Source organism: Dermacentor andersoni, chromosome 10 (assembly GCF_023375885.2).
Source record: "Dermacentor andersoni chromosome 10, qqDerAnde1_hic_scaffold, whole genome shotgun sequence".
NCBI lineage: Eukaryota > Metazoa > Arthropoda > Arachnida > Ixodida > Ixodidae > Dermacentor > Dermacentor andersoni.
The window spans coordinates 134,068,597-134,090,147 of NC_092823.1; the positions used below are offsets into that span (position 1 = coordinate 134,068,597).

The window sequence follows — 21,551 nt, forward strand, 5'->3', positions numbered from 1 at the left end:
AAGTGTGCACCTTCGTTTCTTCAACTACCTTACAGAACTTTTAATGAAATTATATATATATATATATATATATATATATTAGATCGAGTACGAGGTAGGCCAAAGTATATGCCGCTACATTACAGGAGAGTGGTCGAGTTAACAGACAAAGCCCTCGTTCAAGTTCCCCTTTAACCCGCGGGGATAAAGAGTACATATATCCCACATCCGGGTGATACCCTCGTCCTGAGGATAGGCAAACACGGCAGCGAACCCTGGAGGCTGTTTGCACGAAGTAAACAGCGGCTGTCGACAGTAACGGGCTCTGTTTACACGGCTGCAGCCCCGGCTTCAATTCTTCGCATTGAATCCATCAACGTGATGACGCGGCGTTGAGCGTGTCCCTAAGCTTACACCCTGCAGTTTGAGGCAAACACTATTAAATATGCGATCCCTAGTTTATCCTTCTCGCAGTCGGCTGACTTTAAAGTAGCCGACGAGCTGCTTTAAACGAACATAAAGTACGCCAACACAAGTACCAACACAGGCACACAGAAATGTGCACGATCAATAAACCAGCAGCCACTTCGAGCATGTAGGCATTCGACTTTTCACAAGTAGAGAACTGCCCTCGAAAGAAATGTTATAAGAAGGAAACTAGTAAATATATTCGATAATGGTAGGAGAACCAGATACTGTGCACATTTCATGACCGGTCTTCGGCAACCACCAGGACGATTTGTGCTCTCCATAGCCCCTTCGGTCACGGTGTCCGCATTTGTGGACGCGACCTATTTTTGCCATTTATGTGCAGTTGTAACAAGGAATAGAGCACAATCATTAAGCTTAGGGTAAATTGAACATTCCCCCGACCCAAGTTACTGCCATGTTACTTCTGAGTGGTATGTATCGTTACAGCACCGCTTTGGTGAAGGCACTACTGTGCTTTACGTGACGTTTGACACGGTTCATGTCGGTAGCGAGCTCGAAATATTTGTTACTTATTTTTGAAATGCTTGCCGCCAATAAATAACTTATGCATGTAATTACAGTGGGTGATTCAACCCTTTCCATGAAGAAACGTAGCATGACTGACCTTAAGATATTCAAATATTTAGTTACTCTGTAGTTATGATGACCCATCATAAAGTACACAAAGAGTCATTCTATCACCTTGATCAAGCCCCCTGGCATAAAATTATATGTGTTTCACACATGTATGGACAGTCCATCATAATTCGTGAGTGAAGGGGTTGACTCACAAGTGGCCAAATAGAGCATGTACACAATGTGAACCAACGTCCATTGACCCGAGACAGTGGTTAAATTTATCCTGGCGACTGTCGCTGGTCACACTAATGTATTCCGGCGGATTCCCGGACACATGCGGCATATGCGAAAATGAAAAAGCGGATCAAGCTGCAGGCACAGGCCTAAATTTAAGAAATCCCCGGCGAATATAGCTTTACAAATTTTGACACATCAGCAATGGCAAAGAAATACCCCCACGCGGAAAGAAATCGTCTGCGGAGTCAGTGTCGCTTCAATATCACTCTCTCCACTCAAACTACCCCGTCAATACATGGGGACTTCCGCATCAGCTTCCCCGTCACTTTGAGACAAAAACGTATAGTCGACTTCGTCTGAACACCGCAATCGCCAGCAGCTACATGTGCCACCTTGAGTGGACTGACCACCAACACACATTGTGATAACTGTAGTGCGCTAGAAACCGCGGAACACATTTTGTTGAAATGTGGAGATTACCGAGACGAGATAACTTGTTTCAGTAGAATTGGCTCTGCAGAGTCCTTTCTAATGAAAGCATGCTTCCAGACAACCACTACAAATTTAGGAAGAACACTTTAGATAGAACACTTCTTCAAAGCAACGCCAGGCTTCAAAATTTAATTTCCCATTCCTTCAAAACACGGATTTTAGCCTGTTTACGTGGACGCAATCAGCTTTGTCTACCTGCACCATGATTATATATATATTTACTTGCTATTTCTTTCCTTTCTCCCACTATTCTCCTGCTATGTACCTTTCTCAACGGGATCCACTTCTCTATGCAGAGTGTGGCATGTACAGGCGGCTGTACACATAGTAAACAAGCCGGCAGAATCATCTGCATTTAAATAGCTTTATCTCTCTACTCGGACTGGAGATTGTGGAAAGGAAAACACCGGGCTGCGGTTGCGATCGCGAAAGAACTATAGATAGGAAACGTGTGTATTTCCGATGTGATCAGTTATGCTTACCCCAATAACGGTGTCGCAAGTCTTTATATAGTCCTTGATTGACTAGAAAGAATGCTGCACGCATGCGTTTTGATTAGGCGTTGAAACGGGCATCTTATGCCGATTCACAGCATCGCCACTTGTAATGACTATGCGGGTTCTTTATCGTAAATATGCTGTATAAATTGCACCTGTGAGCGCGATGAAAACGTGCCTTAATTCTCGAATAGTTTTCGAATACTTCACATCGCCGACTGCACACGGCTAAACGTGAAGATTAAGCAGAACGCGATATTTTTTTTTTTTTTTTCACATCAACGTTTATAAGGTAGTAAAGCAAGCTGCGTCGCTCAGGGAGCCAGACTTATCTGGCTAAACGACGAAAAATCACAATGAAATACAGTTTAAGTATATATGTCCTTCGGAAGTGGGTCTTGTTTTCTACTATTCATAGATGTAGCACCCATGTCCTCTCATGGGACTGAATCTAAATACGTTTCAATGCAACATACAATAGTGGCACCACCTGTCACAGCCTTTTGAATGGTAAAAGAAGTGCCTTTCTTCTGCTCTGTAGTCGCCGCAGACGTCACGCATTTCTGGTTTGGACGCGAAATGAGTACACACAATGCTAATTGGCCAATAAGGCTATCTTATAAACCTTATACGATAATTAATGACCGCGTATGCTCTGGAGAGCCTTGAATTAGTGCATGCCCGCGTATGCCCTGAGAGCCCTGTCTGACACTAATGGTGAGAATGCTGTATACACTATTCGCCAACAATTGAAAAAACAAATATATATATTCGATATTTGATTCGATTCGCGTCTGGCGCTACTCGATCTCCATTCGATTCGGTCTCAAAGACTATTATTCCCAAGCCCCAACTAGAAAGCTACGTTCGGAGGCTCTGGGGGCAAGAAATGCTCAGCACCAGCAACTGATCCCATATCGCATTACTCAGGGGCTTTCAAAGAGCGAGAGAGCCAGAAAGAGAGAGATACAAGACATGGACAAAAGTAGGCGAATGATGCGAGCCGGAAGGTACTCGTGCAGTAGCTTTGTCACGTGACTGCTTTGGGCTTCACTGGCGCGTTCAGCTTGTGTGCGTTCCCTCGAGGTTCGATTCGCAATTCAGAGAGGATCTGCGGCGATTCCAATACGAAGTGTGGCGCGATAAGGCACAAGCGCGATATTATTAAACTCGCGGCTCTACATACCACATGCCGGAAGTACGTCTTGCCGTCCGTAATTATGCAGTAGATAAAGCTCAGTGACCAAGTACAGGAATGTATAGGACATACCCAATGTGCTTATACACAAGTTCCCGCGTTTGGCGACTTCACAACGTAGAGCTTTCGGTGAAGTCGAAAGACCGCGAACACTTACAGGAGGCATCCACCTGTGGACTGTTTCCCGGAAAACCGTCTAGAGGGCGCCGCTGTCGGCGCCGATCCCGCGCCATGTTTGTGGCATCCGCCACTTACGGAGCGCGTTATCTCCGACTGCGCTACGGGGGAGCGGCCACAGACGGACGCTATCAGCGGCGTTCGTTGTAATGTACGAGCGCGTTCACCCCGAAAACTCCGCGTGCGGGATTCAAACTGCCCGTTCCCTTATGCGAGGCACTCCAACACAACTCAACACTGCGAGGCAGGTCACCACTGCCGCCACCCGCTCCGCACTGCTCTCATATAAGCGCGTATACTTCACGTGGCACTGAGGTGAGGTACACAACGGCGTTGGGAAATTTTATTTCCGTTTATTCGACAATATAGTTGGCGCTACAAGCTTCCCATTCTAGCGAAAAATGACTGAACCTTACTATGGTGACTTACTCGAAATTCTGTCTTTTCTTTTGTCCCTTAATTGTTCGTAGACATCTTATTATAGTTATTGGGGCTGTATATTTAAAGTACCTCCTTCAGTGGCGAGTCAACGGTCAAATACGATAAAGAAAAGCAACCCCAGATTAAAAAAAAAAAGTATAGGATTTCAAAATTTTCCTTTTTCCTAGAAAGGTAGCGTCGATGCACTCAGATGATGCACTGATAAACTCCTTGTTTTTGTCTTAAGAAGTAACAGCAAGTGCAGGCAAATATCTTCCACTTGGAATAAAATGGGCCCGAAGCACTGAACTTAGCCAATGGTCCTTGCTGAACTGATTGTCACTGAACAAGTCGCTAAGACTACAATAATAGTAGTCAGCTCGTCTGGATGTAGCTGCTCTTGTTTTTTGTTTTTCTCTCTTTCTCACATGTTTATATTCGGCGCGCAGCACGCAATAGAAGTTAGTTGCAGGTAAGCGTTTTGTCGTCCCTGTCCTTGCATTGTGTCTTTCCACGCGCTATTTGAACTCCGGAAAGGCGAGGTTGTCGTTAAGGCGACTAAAAATTCTATAACTTTCGTGCCTCTCTCGCAGTGTTAACACAAGTCACGCACGCATTGAGCGTGTGCTTGTCTTTGTGCAGCGATCGCTGTTGCGGGCTCTTGTCTCACTCGCGTTTGACCGCAGTCGTAGCGCAGTGTCCTACGGTAACCGGGTTCACAACACACAGGGTCGCACCGATGTGCTACACGCAGTGCTAACTGGAGAACCGAGCGTTGTGTTGGAGCAGTGCATACCTTTAGGACGTCTGACACGGCGTCAAAAATGATCATGCCCATCAGAAGAGGCACAGAAAGGAATATAAACTTTCAAAGAATCAAGAGTGACGCAAGCTGTCAATGTCAGTGCTTCGCTACATTCGGGGTTTTCGTTCTTTCACGCTTCGCTTTCTTTTTATTCCTTTTTATCCTTAGTCTCGCGAGCATATAATGATCATTCACAAACGTTCGAAAGTTCAGGGTTCGTAATCAGTTGTGTGCGAGTGTACGTGTGAGTGCGTGTGTTTTGTGACCCCCCTTCCCCCCAATGCAACGCACCCAGCGAGGAGGTTCGTGCACAAACAAACCGTGGCCCAGCAGCAGCAACACTCGGTCGACGGCGTACGGGCTGCTGCGGCCGTGGGCGAAACAGCTGCGCGCGCTGCCGTTACGCACTGCTGGCGCGACAGCGCGGGAGTCGCTGGTGACGGGAAAGAAGAAAGAAAAGATGCGCACTACCGGGCCACGCACATGTTCGGGAACATCTGAGGACGACCAAGTGTGCGCGTGCGGTGTGTGTTCGGCGAGTTCACGGCGATCGCGCCAACGCCTGACGAAGTGTGACCAACGGCCGTTGTCTGCCGCATAAGCGATGTCTTCGATGGATGTGTGCATACGTGAGCGTATATCGTGTGCTAATAGTTTTGGGGGAAAGAACACGTAAAGGGGCAATAAAGGAGAACACGGTGTTACGTTTAAAAAAAAAAAGTTATGGTGTTTTACGTGCCAAAACCACTTTCTGATTATGAGGCACGCCGTAGTGGAGGACTCCGGAAATTTCGACCACCTGGGGTTCTTTAACGTGCACCTAAATCGAAGTACGCGGGTGTTTTCGCAATTCGCCCCCATCGAAATGCGGCCGCCATGGCCGGGATTCGATCCCGCAACCTCGTGCTCAGCAGCCCAACACCATAGCCGTGTGTATATATATATATATATATATATATATGATGTGCTGGCTTTATGTATAGAAAAGTTATCTTCTCATGCCTCCTGAGTTAACTGTACAGTACTGAAGTTGTAGCCCACTTTTGCATTATTGTCGGTACTGTATTCATTAGAATTTTTTTTAAAAATGATTCATGTATGAGTTGACGGGGTTGTACTCACTCTCCTGGTTAGACCTTGATTTCGCGCGCGCGCGCGTGTGTGTGTGTGTGTGTGCGTGCGCGTGTGCGTGTGTGTGTGCGCGTGTGCGCGCGCGTGCGCGTGTGTGTGTGTGCGCGTGTGTGTGTGATAAATATATCACCTGCATTTCTCATCGATTGGAGCGAGAGTCCTTCAGGTACTGCATCGATGAAAGGCATAAATACACGTACAGCTCCGTTCGATTTGCGTCCGCGGCGCATGTCATAAGTGCGTCATTTCATACATAAATGTAAAGGACTGCTTATCACAAACGCTGATCTGACCTTTGCGGCGACTAAAACATCTGTGGGAATGCGCTCGCTCGTAGCTGCAGATGACCACGGCCCGAGCAAAATTTCGCACAGCAAACGCGCTGCCCAATATATGCGACACGATGGATGGATGGATGGATGGATGGATGGATGGATGGATGGATGGATGGATGGATGGATGAATGAAGCTCAACCCTTTGAATCGGGCGGCGGCGGCGCGCGCCACCTAGCCTTGAATGGTACTATATGCATGCATATACCTATGTATTTACTCCTTTACTTTTGCGTTGATATTATCCACCAATCAGATAGCCTCCGTTTAGTTCTTTCTACCTGTTCAAAGTCTATTTTACTTTCACTGTCTTTAAAACCCAAAGCTTTTAATAGTTCCCCGTTCCATTCAACTGCAGGGTGAAGTTGTTTACAAGCAAGTATCAGGTGTTCAGCCGTTTCCTCCTCCTCTGCACACGCCCCGCACAACAAGTGTCTCTCCTGGTGCCTGGCTCGGTACATTTTAGTCCGCAGCATACCTGTCCTGGCCTCAAACAACAATGAGCTTCCCTCACAGTTATCGCAAATATTTTCTTTGGCTTTTTCTTGCGCTTTCACGCTCTTCCGTATTAAGCGCCACCGCACGGCTGCCCTTGGCGCACACGCGACGCCAGTTTCGGGGACGCGTCGCCTTCTCGACGCGCATGCGTGCTCGATCTCGTACGCGTTCTGCGAAACGCGCGCCAACGCAGCGGCAGGTCAAGTTGGGTCACTCGCGCGCCACTTCTCGGAACGAGGCATTCGACGATGCGCCAAAGTACGAGCGACGCCTTCACGAACCGCAAAATGGGGACCCGGAAGGCAGTCGAAGGCGGCTTAAGGGGGTCGTTAAAAGGAGGGATAATTAAAGAGAAAGAAATAAGTTGGGCTACGGTATACTAAATTACCGCCCTGCGATACAAAATACGGATCAGCTCTTATCGCGAGAGGAGGTTTGAAGTTCCCTCAATAGAACGCCGTGACGTCATGACGGCGCCTGTTCAGGTCTAGTTAACGGTTTATCAGTATAAAGAAGGAATACGTTTCTTTAAGAAGCCAATGACTTGACCTCGCTAGCAAGTTCTGGCAAATTCTCTTGGGCCAGAACGGCCCAAATGTGAGAAAATGCTTCGAGAGAGACAGACGAAATAAAGGAGGAAGCAAGGGGTTTAACTAGAATGGAGAATCCGGTTCGCTACCCTACAGTAGGCAACGGGGAAGGGGGAGGTAAAAAAATAAGAAGTGGAGAGAGAGAGCAGAGGCATACAATCAGAGACCGGCCGGTCCTGACCCCCGCACAGGATCCCGTGCCGCACAATGAACAGCATTCAGGCGAATTAAAGTCGTCCGCAGGTATCGCTTTCGTCGCCCTCTGTTGCAATGGCTTAATTATGAGGTCGGCACTCCAAATAGCTTGCTCTGATAACGCTCTGCAATGAAAGCAAGCTAACGTCCGTCACGAACTAAATAAAACAAAATCAAGCTACGTACTAGGAAGACCTCACGAAAACGTATACCGCAACGTCACGCTGTTTGTTGGGCTCCTCAGCAAAACGCCAAAAAGATACGCGGCTCGTTACAGACCGGTTTCTAAAGTTCACCCGAGCTATTCCGGGGACGAGAGGCGATGTTTAAGCTTATCCGCACACGCAAGGAAATTAAAAGTCAGGATGCATACGTTCAAACGCGGATAACGAGAGCGACTGAAACGCCTCTGGCAGTAGGACACGTGAACAGCTTCCAAGCACAATGCTTCCTAACATCTTACATTAATAACGCTTGGGAATTTCCCCGTATACTACCGACAGTTTCGCGATTCCTATTCCGGGGCTAATACTTGTGCTCGAACACTGTTCACCTCTAGGCGGCGCAGTAAAACAACATAGCGTCACTTTCATGTATATAGCTAAGCCTAGCGTATGCGTTTTGTTAATGTGCTCTGTGACAATGCGCGCAGTACTGGGTATAACGTTGTGTGTATCGGGTGTTTTTCAAGACAATACAGAAGCTTCAAAAAATTGTCTATGGCCGATAGCACAATGGTCTAGTCATTGAGTTGGATTACTCGAAGGAGCAGACGTTACTTATACGAGAAATCGAAATGCATAATCATCTAATGAACTGTTTCGCCAATAAGGTTTGAGCTAATTACTATACGGTACATATTGTAATTTACGAATTCTAGTCGGCGAGTTCGCCAGGCCCATCTATCACTTGTAACGAATTCTAAGGATGATATTAGTTTCGATTCAGTCATTGCCAAAGTATATGCGGCAAAACACACAATGCACAAAATGGAGCTTTGTCAAAAAAAGTACGCGGAAGAGTGCATTTTCGACAGCAAGCTTGAAGGCGCATATGTCGAAGCCGGTGCGTTCTTCAGGATCTGTGCTAGTGGATAAGCCTCGCAAACTCATTTCTTCGAGCAATCCAGTTTATAAGGATTCGTATTGTGCTATAAGCCGCAGGCAAGTTTCGAAGGCAGCAACGTGCGCTATTATTTGCTTTTCAAAAAAGGAATGCCTGTCGCGCAGTACGGGCCTCCCCATTTGTATTAATACATGCGCACGCGTTATCTCTTGCGTGTCATCCTCATCCGTGTGCGTTATTAATAGTGCGACATCCCGTACACATTACATCTCGGCCCACACCGAAACCTTGTTTTGAGCTCTTCGTGACTCTGTCGGCATACAGTGCAGATTCATCATCATCATCATCATCATCATCATCATCATCATCATCATCAGCCTTGTTGCGCCCACTGCAGGGCGAAGGCATCTCTCATACTTCTCCAACTACCCCGGTCATGTGCTAATTGTGGCCATGTCGTCCCTGCAAACTTAATCTCATCCGCCCACCTAACCTTCTGCCGCCCCCTGCTACGCTTCCCGTCCCTTGGAATCCAGTCCGTAACCCTTAATGACCATCCGTTATCTTCCCTCCTCATTACATGTCCTGCCCATGCCCATTTCTTTTTCTTGATTTCAACTAAGATTTTATTCACTTGCGTTCATGTGCTAATTGTTTATGTGCTAATTGCTAATTCACCCCGGTCATGTGTTAATTGTGGCCATGTCGTCCCTGCAAAACTTCTTAATCTCATCCGCCCACCTAACCTTCTGCCGCCCCCTGCTACGCTTCCCGTCCCTTGGAATCCAGTCCGTAACCCTTAATGACCATCGGTTATCTTCCCTCCTCATTACATGTCCTGCCCATGCCCATTTCTTTTTCTTGATTTCAACTAAGATTTTATTCACTTGCGTTCATGTGCTAATTGTGCTAATTGCTAATTCACCCCGGCCATGTGTTAATTGTGGCCATGTCGTCCCTGCAAACTTCTTAATCTCATCCGCCCACCTAACCTTCTGCCGCCCCTGCTACGCTTCCCGTCCCTTGGAATCCAGTCCGTAACCCTTAATGACCATCCGTTATCTTCCCTCCTCATTACATGTCCTGCCCATGCCCATTTCTTTTTCTTGATTTCAACTAAGATTTTATTCACTTGCGTTCATGTGCTAATTGTGCTAATTGTTTATGTGCTAATTGCTAATTCACCCCGGCCATGTGTTAATTGTGGCCATGTCGTCCCTGCAAAACTTCTTAATCTCATCCGCCCACCTAACCTTCTGCCGCCCCCTGCTACGCTTCCCGTCCCTTGGAATCCAGTCCGTAACCCTTAATGACCATCGGTTATCTTCCCTCCTCATTACATGTCCTGCCCATGCCCATTTCTTTTTCTTGATTTCAACTAAGATGTCTTTAACTCGCGTTTGTTCCCTCACCCAATCTGCTCCTTTCTTATCCTTTAACGTTACACCCATCATTCTTCTTTCCATAGCTCGTTGCGTCGTCCTCAATTTAAGTAGAAGCCTTTTCGCAAGCCTCCAGGTTTCTGCCCCGTAGGTGAGTACTGGTAAGACACAGCTGTTATACACTTTTCTCTTGGAAGATAATGGCAACCTGCTGTTCATGATCTCAGAATGCCTGCCAAATGCACCCCAGCCCATTCTTATTCTTCTGATTATTTCCGTCTCATGACCCCGATCCGCGGTCACTACCTGCCCTAAGTAAATGTATTCTGTTACCACTTCCAGTGCCTCGCTACCTATCGTAAATTGCTGTTCTCTTCTGATACTGTTAAACATTACTTTAGTTTTCTGCAGATTAATTTTTAGACCCACTCTTCTGCTTTGTCTCTCCAGGTCAGTGAGCATGCATTGCAATTGGTCCCCTGAGTTACTAAGCAAGGCAATATCATCAGCGAATCGCAAGTTACTAAGGTATTCTCCATTAACTCTTATCCTCAATTCTTCCCAATTCAGGTCTCTGAATACCTCCTGTAAACACGCTGTGACTAGCATTGGAGAGATCGTGTCTCCCTGCCTGACACCTTTCTTTATTTCTTTAGCGCAGATTGTTTGTGTGTAAATCAGACTACGATATATAGGGACTTCGTTTACCCTACTTTGCTTTTCTACGCGCCTAATTTTCTGAACTTGTGACGCTACGTATTTCGGCGTTATATCATTAAATTTCTGTTTATCCTTCGTGATCGTGCGAAACGAGCTAAACCTCTTCATTTCACTTCAGTAGAGAAGAAAGCTCGGTACCGGTGTTTTCAGCGAATTCGTCCTGTTCAACCTTCAAAACAGCACGTTTCAAATTTCTTTAGCAGGCGCACGGGCATGTTCGCATGTCAGCATATGCGCGACAGCGGTTTGCACACGACAGCCAGAGAATCGCCCGCGTGTACACAATAACCGGCGCAGCCATGCTTTTAAAAAAAGAAGAAAGAATGTATTTATGGGCACACAGCTTTACCCTGGCACTACCACCGCCAAGATAGGTTCAGATGGCGACAGAGGCAACTACGACGATGACGACGACGACGATGATGATGAGAACGACGATGGCGGTAGCGTTCTCAAGGCTGATTACGGGGAATGGCTTAGGTATGGTGGCTATGGAAGGGTATCTATAGGTCGCCGATGCGACAGCTTCGAGAGTGGCATCAGTTAACGAATTTCGAACACGCGAGTCCAAGGCCACGCGGCGCCCTGCAAGTTGCGTCATTCGGTGCACGGGATAAGCAGCGCGGCGACCCCGCCGCCCGTGTTCCCTTTTTTAAACATTTGCGCGACGGGAAGAGAAAACATGGGACAGGCCCGAGCAGCAGCGGCGCGACTCGGCGCGCGGACAGGCGTCCCTCCCACGCCTGCTCGCACCGAAGCCAAGGACGTCACCGGAGGAAATCGCCCATCTGGTGGCGAAAACAGCTTTCCCTGTTTTTCCGCGTAACGTGTACGCGATATCCGTGTCACAAGGGCACACGTAATGGCATCAAGCGCATGTGGCACACATTTCATCGCCGCTCTCGCAGGCCACGCGCGCATATTTAATGGTATGTAGTTATAGAGAGGTATACGCGTTCCACGTGCATGCAGCCGGCGTCAAAAAAGGTTATAAGCACTGCCAGATCGGAGAAAACGTTTATTACTTCCGCAACCGGCGGTGTAGCAAACAACGTGGTGTTGCGTACGGTTACATTCGCCACGGTGACAAACTATATACTCTGAAATTCGACGTTTTCTCGAATCCCGCAGTCCGTAATGCCTAGACTACGACGGTATGCGCAGTGCATGTGTAACCCCTAGTGTTTTGTTCTTCGGCGTATCAGTGTTTTCAATTGAACTGTTGTTACTTCCCGCGGTAGCGACCTTGTATGTGCATTTACACGCAATATATTCGATCTTTCCAAAAATTATGTGCTCAGTATAACGACATGTACGTAAGTGGGCATTTCAATTCACGAGTAGGGCGTATCTGCGAGTCAACGTTGCGCTCTACCTCTTGTTGATTTTTTAAAGAATTAATTATTCTTAATTACAATAACAGCCAATTGTCGCCTGTCTCCGGGCCCATCAAGCTTTATGACGACCGCACATCATCGTGCGTGGCTTATATGCAGCCTCTCGACCACTGGCACGTGTATTGTCGTTATTTCAGAAGTGCAGTAATCTGAGCAAACAAGAAGCCTGTAAAGGCGAAACGGCGTATGTGCTAAAAGCACACTGTTCGCATCACCTGATTCGCCAAACGAAAGAGTGCACAAAAAAACACGAAAGAGTGTGTCGTAAACGGTCACACAGACTGAGGCTATCCATTATGTATAGGCCGACGCGTATCGCAAGAACCGCTATACAGTCACACAAAAGCAGCACAAGCGAGCGCTGGCCGCGGATGCCGACTATACGTAGACTATACGTAGAGAGGCGCTCGGAGATGATTGATAGCTTCCCGGAACGCTCGGCTGCCATTGGCGCGAAGTCAACTCGTAATGTGCAACGAAACGTTTCAAATAAAGAGCGATACACGTTTATTGAGAACGGTTGGTTAGGCCAATGTAGAATTAGCACCATACCGAGTGAGATGAGCAAGAGGCGAGCAGCTGCCAGCTCGGGTATGGATCTGTCGACAACTAAAAGTGCGAGAATGCTGATTAAAGGAGCGAAATCTACGAGCTGGTTTCGCTTACCAGAATGAAAGACACAGAGACACACGTCACAGGCGCTCGTGGCGTGCCTTCATTGTCTTTCATCGTGGCTGTGTCGTTGGGCTGGCATTGTGTCCTAAACGCCAACCAGCGCCGCTCCTCCCGAGCTTGTTTCGTTTCCGTGAAGGCGCCAGTGCATGCAGAGCTGCCGGAATCGATCCCCGGACCAGCAAGAACTTTTCGTACTGTGCAAGTATGGATTTCCTTTTTGCAGCTACGTACGTCCTATAAGCTTAGACGGATATGCCACATTTTCTTTTCAGAAAAGCACTGCTTGCAATACCGAACCCGCAAAATATTTTCATCTTTGTATTTTCCTCATTTCACGAGCTACTCTACCGATTTTTAGCTCACCATCTGTTTAATACGAATTCTGATTATAACGTTCTAGACACACCGGTGTCATAGCTAAATTAAAAACGCTTCGATAAATATTAAAGAAAGAAATTAATCGGGGGCTTTGACATCCAGAAGAAACACACACGCTATGAGACGCTGTATAGTGTGTGTGGGGGGAGAGGTATTAATTTCGGCCACCATGGGTTGTTTAAAGCGCATGTAAATCTAAGTAAACAAGCAGGGCTTTTTTTCCCCTTCACTCTTCATTTCGCTCCCATGAAAATGCGGAAAAAGAAACAGTGAGCCGAAACCGCGACCTTTCGCACGTCGGCAAAACACCATAGATACTGAGCTACAGCTGCAGGTAGGAATTTAATCCTACGTTCTGCACAACCACACACACTGTTCCTTGCGTAATTTCCTGGCAAGCCTATGATTAAAAAGCTTATGTCACGAGCACCAAGGCGGCAGTCCCAGGTGTACCCCTCCTCGCTGATTCTTCACCGCACAACGAGCAACGTGCATCATACACGGGCATAGCGGGCCATGTATTGCATTCCCCTCTCCATTTTCCCGCACACGGAAGTTGTCATGTTCTCCGATCCACTCGACTTCTTTGTGACACGTTGGCGCATACAGATCGAAGAACAGCGGTAGCGTTCGTTACATTACTATAGTTACAACCATCGTCATTATGTCATTGCCTGACATTCAAACGCAAAAGGAAACAAAGAAAAAAAATCGCAGTTCCGCCCGAAAGGCGAAGCAGCGATTGCGATAGCAAATTGGTAGGATAGCTGTACGAAGTAAGGATAGTAGTTTTATCGGCTATATAAACTTGTAAACATTCGCTTACTAACTAAATTAACAATGATAGAATGTGTAAGCGTGACTCAACGATGACGTAGAAACAGACACACAGAGACAGCGCTGTCTTTGTGTGTCTGCTTCTTTCTACGTCCTCGTTCAGTCATGCTTACACATTCTATCATGGATTCAAACCAACTAGCCCGCCAACGTGTTTTAACTAACTTAACCAGCACGGTGTCACGCGCGCAGAGGTAAACATGAATACATCTCGCTCGATGAGCGCGGAAACTCGCTGTCGAAATTCTGGAGTGAGGAATCACGGCAGCAGCAAGCGAACTGAACTCTCGCTTCAACGCGAACGAAAGGTCGAAAGCACAGCGCATACGAAGCTAACAGCACTACACGCGCACTCTGCAAACATCGCAGATCACTTTGCAGATGAGGCCCGCGCGGGCGCGCACTTTGACCACGTCGAAGATCGCTTTCGAGACACACGAGCGCCGGCAACGCTCCCTGCGGCGTCCACCAAAGGCGTCTACTCCGGCGTCCTCGATTCGCGTGGCCAACGCCGTAGCAGACGCCGCGGTTGTATATACGGAGCGGCGGACGAAGAGGACATCGAGGCACTCTAGTAGCCGTCGGAGAAGAACGCCCCTCCTCCATCTACTGTCATGCCTCGCGCGCGAGGAGAGGGGGGCACGCATCTGGGCCGCGTTTTCTTTCTCTACAATTGAACCGCGTTCGCCGGCTCACCCTCACACGCTTTCACTCTTACGGAACCTCACGGCGACGCCGACGGCAGAAATGCATCTGGGGTGTCCGTATAATTGTTATCCAGATCAAAAATACAAGCTGCCTACTGCAGTAAAAGAAAGGGCAAACATGATAACAGAACGCAGCTAAAAAAAAAAAAGCTAGAATGCAGATACAAACGAAAAGTACGACAAGAACAGCACTTGTGTTACGCCGCTCGGTACCACTATACGCTCCGGAGAGTTTTCCGTGCTGCCAGTCTGTGGGTTGAAATGTACATATCGCGTTTAGCGAATTCCGATGGTCCTAATGCTGCAGTCCAAAGGCACCGAACTGAATAATATACGGAGAGGTTCAACTCAACGAAATTGTATATGGAACTGAACTACTGGAGCAGTCAACTCAAGTGAATTATATGGGGAGCGTTTGCCGAGTGTCTTGATGCGATGGCATCAAGGACTAAACACTAGGCAAGCATTCCATATACAATTCAACACAGACGGGCCGCGGACGAACGCTCCGGAGCAGAGAGTGAGTTCGAGAAGCGACAAGTTAGGTGTGTCGCGTCCGTTGGAATCGCCGAACCTTGTCGCTTGCACGTGACTGCGTTTTGCGATCAATTCTCAGCACTGCTTCAGCGAGACTAGTTTCATTCGATGTTATTTTTGCGCGCCTCGGATTCCTTCCACGATACAACGAAAATATTAACTGACACAGCTACAAACGGAAACCGATCGCTAGTGTTGAAATCAAACGCTCTTCCTCATTACTTTAGCATGTTGGCTTCCGGACCGTTGCAAACAGTACCGTGTCCACTCGAGGCTAACTCGCATCGTCGGTCTCATTTTTTTTTTATTTTTTTAAAGTACTTTCTTCTTCCATATCCTAGCGGCACTGAATTGGACGAATGCCAGGTTTCGAAAGCTAATGATGTAGATAAATGAGCGTGCTTCACTTATACGGCATTTACATCCGCGCAATGGGGAAAGCATTGAGCGTGGAAAGAACTCGGTGCTGCGGGAAAAGCTTTTCCTCGCCGGCAGAGCCTCCAAGCGACCTTTCCGGTTTCCTTTTTCCTCGTATAGCACTCAGTTCTGGGCTCAAGGTCACCAGATCGACTTCCGTGCCGCCCATTTTGGTACCGTGACCATTTCGTTGTTTTTTGTGTTTTTTCTCTCCTCCGCGGTGCAATGCATGCGGCAGGCAAAAAAAAAAAAAAAAAAAAGGAACATATGCTTCTACGTTGCTCCGCAGCCAAATAAAGACAAGTATGCAGCTCAGACCCACAGGACCTAATTTTCACACGTCACTTTCCTGATGCTACAGTTGCGAAGTCTACACTGTAGCGCATTGTAGCCTGCATTGTAACCGGCGGTTCAGAAACTTAATTATTGTGAGCATATGCGCTTTAAGAGTGAGGCGCCTACGATGCGTTTCTTCTCGTGAAAAACAACCGGTTGGGCAGGAAAGCTAAAGTGAAGCAACGGGTTATAAAACACATCGCATGCAGGAGACAAAACTCACGTTGCTATAGGTCGCGCGCCGCTGTGCCGACAAAATTGGAGCGGCTCGCTAGGCGACGCCCCGGTTCACCCAGAGCTGACCAGCACCACCACCCTTACCATCACTGCCACCCCACCACCACCACCAACCACCGCCGCCGGCACCGGCGGGTTAAATCAACAGCAGTGGTGGCAGCAGACGCAGCGGCACGACCAAGCGCGCGCAGCGCCGCCGTGCAGCCGAGCTCCGCGGGCGGCGGAGGCCGCCGGCCAATAACAAGTGGCGCCACCGGGGGCTTCAACTCTACGCTTTTCTTTCCGGCCCGCAGACAGTGCCCGGCGCGCAGGAGCGGCTATTTATCCCGTGGCCGAGCCGGTCCGAGCCGCGGCCTGGACGCCGCGCTAAGAGCGGTAGCAGACGACGAGCCGCTTTGCTGCGTGTGGTCGCTGTTGCACTGGCAGCGGTGGCCGACGCTTCCTTTCCCCGAAGTATCGATCAAGACCGCGACCTGGACGGAATCGATAGACGACGCCGGCCCCGGTTGGGGGGTGTGGGACGGCGCTCGCTCCGCCGCCGGCTGCTGCCGCCTTTCACGCCGGTGGGAGGCGGGCTGCGCCCACTCTGTGCTAGACTCTCTCCGAGGTCTCGCAACGCCGCCACCTTACTCGCTTCATCACATTTGTTTGTCTCTATTCTGCCCTTCTTTCTTCCACGAGGTGACAAAGCGATGAAAGCCTTCGAAGGGGTTATTGGCCTGACTTGCACACGTTGCTCAGCTAACCAGTCACAGAGGAACAGAAGGCAAGCGGCAAGTTAGAAAAGGAAAATAAGGCAAAGACAGCCGAGCAACCGCTCAGTAGTCACAGACCTCGGGCGCCACTCACAGACAAGGCTTTTGAAAGCTACCCTCACGCGCTATACGCGGTTTAGAGAAGACTACGTCGGCGTGCAAATGGCGGGTTACGAGCAGCAGTTTGCGTGACTTCTAGCCTTTTTCTCCGGGAATATGCTGTGTACTTCGTGTAGCCAGGGTCAAATAATTTCGAAGGAATCCGGCGAAAGGAGCTTCGTGATGCAGCAGCAACGCACCCCGCTCCCCCTGCATTCTAAAAAAGAAAATATAAATAAATAAGTGCGGCATTTCTTCATGGGCATCCTTTTCGGAAGTTGCTTAAGATCTCGGAAAAGAAAAAAAAAAGACGAAAGAAAGAAAGCACGGGGCGCGTGAGAATAAACGGGTTTCTCGCAGGCTTCGAAAAGGAAGAAAAATGTGCGAATTAACTCGGATTTCGCTCCAGCCGGCCCCGTCCAGAGCCTAAATACCTCGCTCGCACCCACACCGCTGCGCCTGGTCTCCTGGATGCGTCAGAGTGCGCCTTATTCCTTCTTGTCTAACCTCCGCTTTCCCGACGTCAATGGCGGCACTGGCGGAAGACAGAACGCCTTTATACCTGCGCCTAGCTTTTGGCTCACCGCTCGACTCGCGTGACTGCATTTGCGGTGGGTCTGCTTAAGGGCGACCCCCCTCCCCTATGACGGCAGTCTGGTCAGTCTCTGCAGGATCCCCGCCCAAAGGGTCGCAACAGTCCCTTCGCTCGTACCCCCTCTGCTTCGCTTCGTGCAATCCGCAGCGCAGTCGAGCGCTTCCACCCCTAACAAAATCGGCACACACACTCACAGAGCCAGGGGTCGGATATTCCCACTAGGCCGGAACTCCCCGCCTTGTTTGCAGAGTGGCGCGGGGCGTAGCAAACCCTGCAGCCTCCCCGCTGCAGACTGTTTTTCAGCCGCCCTCCCCTCACTGGAAAGCCAAGCTCGATGCGCTCGCACGACGCGCGCAACTTGTCGTCCTCCGGCGGTGCAATGCGTCGCGCACACCTGCCGGCATCCGGCGCGTTTAGGCTCCGCGATCGAGAGGAGACGCGAGCGCTCTTTAAAGAGCCGAGTTCCGTAAACGCGGCTACGCGGAGACGGAACTCGACGGTTCCGCGCTGGCGCGCATGGACTGCGGCAAGTAACCCCGTGCGAACGCGTCGGCGACATTCCTGTGCCCACTTTTATCCGCACAGTGGCCGCCCATGTGTACTTGCGATCTAACAAAACTTCCGGTCGCGCGTTTTTGGCACCCAAATCTCCTCTCTCTCTCTCTCTCTCTATATATATATATATCTTACATACGCACACACACGCACATACAAACACCAGAGTATTTTGTCTCGTACTCAACTTCACGTACACGATTTTATACGCTTTCAAATGAAAGAAACACGCCACATTCATTGGAGCATATACGTAGCATTCTAGTTCATTTCAGAGTAAATTTTATAACAGCGTTTTTTTTGCGTTTTCCTCTCTGTCATCTTTCTAACCCCTATCCCCCATCCCCAGTGTAGGGTAGCAAACCGGAGACTCATATCTGGTTAACCTCCCTGCCTTTCCTCTTCATTCTCTCTCTCTCTCTCTCTCTTATAACAGCGTTGTAACCGCTTAGCGAAATTGGCGCCCCTGAAGGGTACTGCATATATCCAGGCTCCTTGCAACTCATTATCTCACTTGCCCGCCAAATTTAGCAGGCTGTTCTAGAGGGTAAAGTCTTTTGGGACTCGTATGTGTAAAGGTTAAAAGGGTTTTACGTCCTCGTGGATCGTTCCCTCCTGTTCTCCCATTTCCAGATGAGAATAAAAGGCAATGTGTCATGGACACGCATACACCAAGTGTTTCCTCTTTTATGCGGAACCTTTCTTTTTTTTAATGAAACCACCATGTCTAGACCCCTGCAGTTTCTGCAGAATGGCTACATGGCTATATAGGCGGAAATTAGCACAAAAAAAAGAAACATTCGACAACTTCGTTAATTAAATAAGACATACTGACTACCCCGCTAATTACTAACTTTAGTGTTCATATTGTAAGTGAGAAATTGAAGCCGATGAGAAGTCATATCTGCTTAGCAGGAAACCCATGACTAGCACCACTTTCGAGATATGGGAACTTAAGGCGTGCTACGAAATACATGGGCGTTCCAGTTAACAGTTTCCTAAAAGCGTGCCTCTCACAGTCCGGGGCGATTCTTAATTGGAACGGCGAGGCATTTTTGAACGATTTTGGGAACGGATATCGAGAAAGTGGTGCCAGTCGTAGGTCTTCTGATAAGCAGACACGATTTCACTGCTCCACGGCTTCAGTTTCGCAATTACAACATATGTATGCCCTAAAGCCAACAATAAGAAAGTTAGTTAGCACATTATAGGTGATTAGCGAAATAATCGTTGAACTTTTCTTGCTCCTAATGTCCGCCTGGCGACGTAGCAGCGTATTTGCAAGAAAGAAAAAACGGAAATAAAAATGCAGAGCCCAAACATCAGTCTCATAAAAAAAAAGGGGGGGGGGGGGACATAAACCCTGTATATGCCCTTCGGACGCTCGCCAACAAAGCCCGTCAGAAGCAAAAACACTGATGAAAATAGCGACGTTTACGACGTGTCGCACCTTGAAACACTTCCGAGCGGACACGCGCCTGCAAATTCATTTAATCTGTGCGAAGTGCGTCCCGTGAAACGAGCTGGGTGTATATGCTCTCGGCGTCAGTACGCCGTCATGCGGCGAGTTCACTCCTCTCGTCGTCCAACACATCGCTTCGCATCAGGAATATTTTAGAAGTGGTTAAGCAGGGGTGCCTAGCGAGTGCGCTGTAAACATGGAATAGTTGACGTCATATTCCTGCGCTTCTCGCGCTTTCTGTAAACTTGACCACACTCACCGAATAAATGCAAATTCCTTAATAACTTCGGCAGCTGTACGCTTTTCGCGATTCCGCAGATACAAGAAATGTGGAGATGAAATTTGTAATGAACAGAATTAATTGGCGCCTGAAAAGAGTACGAAGATGGAGAATGTTCGTGCCACTTCTGCTTCGCGTAAGGAACGAATTTCGTCGGGATCAACGGTGGCCCGCCAGCGTATGCACGGACAGTGCAACGGCGACGGCTTCCGCCGCGTGGTTGTGACGCGACTACGACAGCAGCCGGTCTTTCATTCATCATGACGGGAGCGCATCGAAGGGCTCACATCGCGCCATATTCACCTTTCTCAACTTTCTCTTTGCGACGCCTCATGTCCGACTCCTCACGTCATGCTGTTGAGTCATTAACATTTCTGCGCTCCATTAACAGTGCTTCTTGTCGCACAGTCTAACATAAAATATTCAACACGTACTAGGCCCGTTAGGACGAGCAATTTACATAAGCTTAACCTCGTGCATGCCTCTCTTATCGCGCAGCGATACGTTTAGGTGCAGATTATTTTCGTCAACCAGAAACCTTTCAAATTCAATATCAGCTGACCCGCGTTACCATGTAACTACCCGGGTTCAGTTCGCAGACATGATTAACACCCTTTGTTGGCCAATCATTCGAGAGATTTGTATCCGTGTTATTCGATGTGTTGATTACACGCCTGTACAATGGCGACAATTCATTTTTCATTTCCTTGTACACAAGCGTTCCACTCCGGCTATACCCCCAATAGGGCTGCCGTGTGTGTAAACAAACAAACAAACAAACAAACAAACAAACAAACAAACAAACAAACAAACAAACAAATTGCAGCAGCGGGGGCAGAAGTGAATGCGTAAAATGTGCGCAGGCAAGCGCGTGTGCCGCGCCCAGGTGAGAAACTGTAAACATTTTCTGTTGTCACAACACAGGCACGCATACACGCACACTGGGAGAGAGGGAGAAAGTGCGGCGACTCATCACTTTTTTGTCTTCTGTTTACCACTTCTTCGCGCATTGATTGAAATATTCTGCGGATGGCATCTATAGTGATATTGCGGAACAACTTTCTTACACTCTAAAAGCAGTCGCACTCTTTGGGGTGTATATTTGCCTCAGAACACTAATCATCGTCTGTCTTGTCTGCATCTGCGAGCCCGGTACTTCCAAGTCACGAACGGCATGCGCGTTATCGGCACGACAAAGCATTCTCGACAGGAAAGTAACGAGCGCAGCGTTTTCAAGGAAGGAAACGCAAGCAAGACAGATGACCATTATCGTTGTGCGGCAGATATAAACCCCAAAGGGTGCGACTGTTTTAGAGGGTACATACAGTTGACTCCTTTAAGGGAGTAACATTTACTTATTTTCTCTTTTTTTTTTACTGACTGCAGTTTTCGGGTAGCACGAAAGAGTCAAATGCTGCGATGCGTTTGTAACAGAGTATAGATAACCATGCTAAAATGAACATATGACTGGCTCGATAAGTAGCCGAATCTTTCTTTTTCAGAAATTAAGACTCA

General features: G+C 48.2%; 1 protein-coding gene and 1 long non-coding RNA gene across 8 annotated transcripts in view; one reads left to right on the forward strand and one right to left on the reverse strand.

Moving 5' to 3' along the window:
• Positions 1-21,551, reverse strand: part of LOC126545130 (protein kinase C-binding protein NELL2-like) — a 102,590-nt gene that overhangs the window by 60,684 nt on the left and 20,355 nt on the right. The window contains exon 1 of one of the 4 annotated variants that reach the window (XM_050192855.3): positions 16,277-16,427. The exons of the other annotated variants lie outside the window; for them this stretch is intronic. The gene's annotated coding sequence lies outside the window, so the exon portion shown is untranslated. Of the gene's footprint in view, positions 1-16,276; positions 16,428-21,551 lie in introns of those variants that run through there. 4 annotated transcript variants of the gene reach the window in all.
• The window catches only part of LOC129388125 (uncharacterized), a 52,334-nt gene continuing 35,992 nt past the window's right edge, over positions 5,210-21,551 (forward strand). For 3 of the 4 annotated variants that reach the window (XR_008615153.2, XR_008615151.2, XR_008615152.2), the window contains exons 1-2: positions 5,210-5,484; positions 6,678-6,774. This is a non-coding gene — a long non-coding RNA (uncharacterized lncRNA). Of the gene's footprint in view, positions 5,485-6,677; positions 6,775-10,135; positions 10,289-21,551 lie in introns of those variants that run through there. The other variant, XR_011890692.1, reaches the window with a different exon arrangement.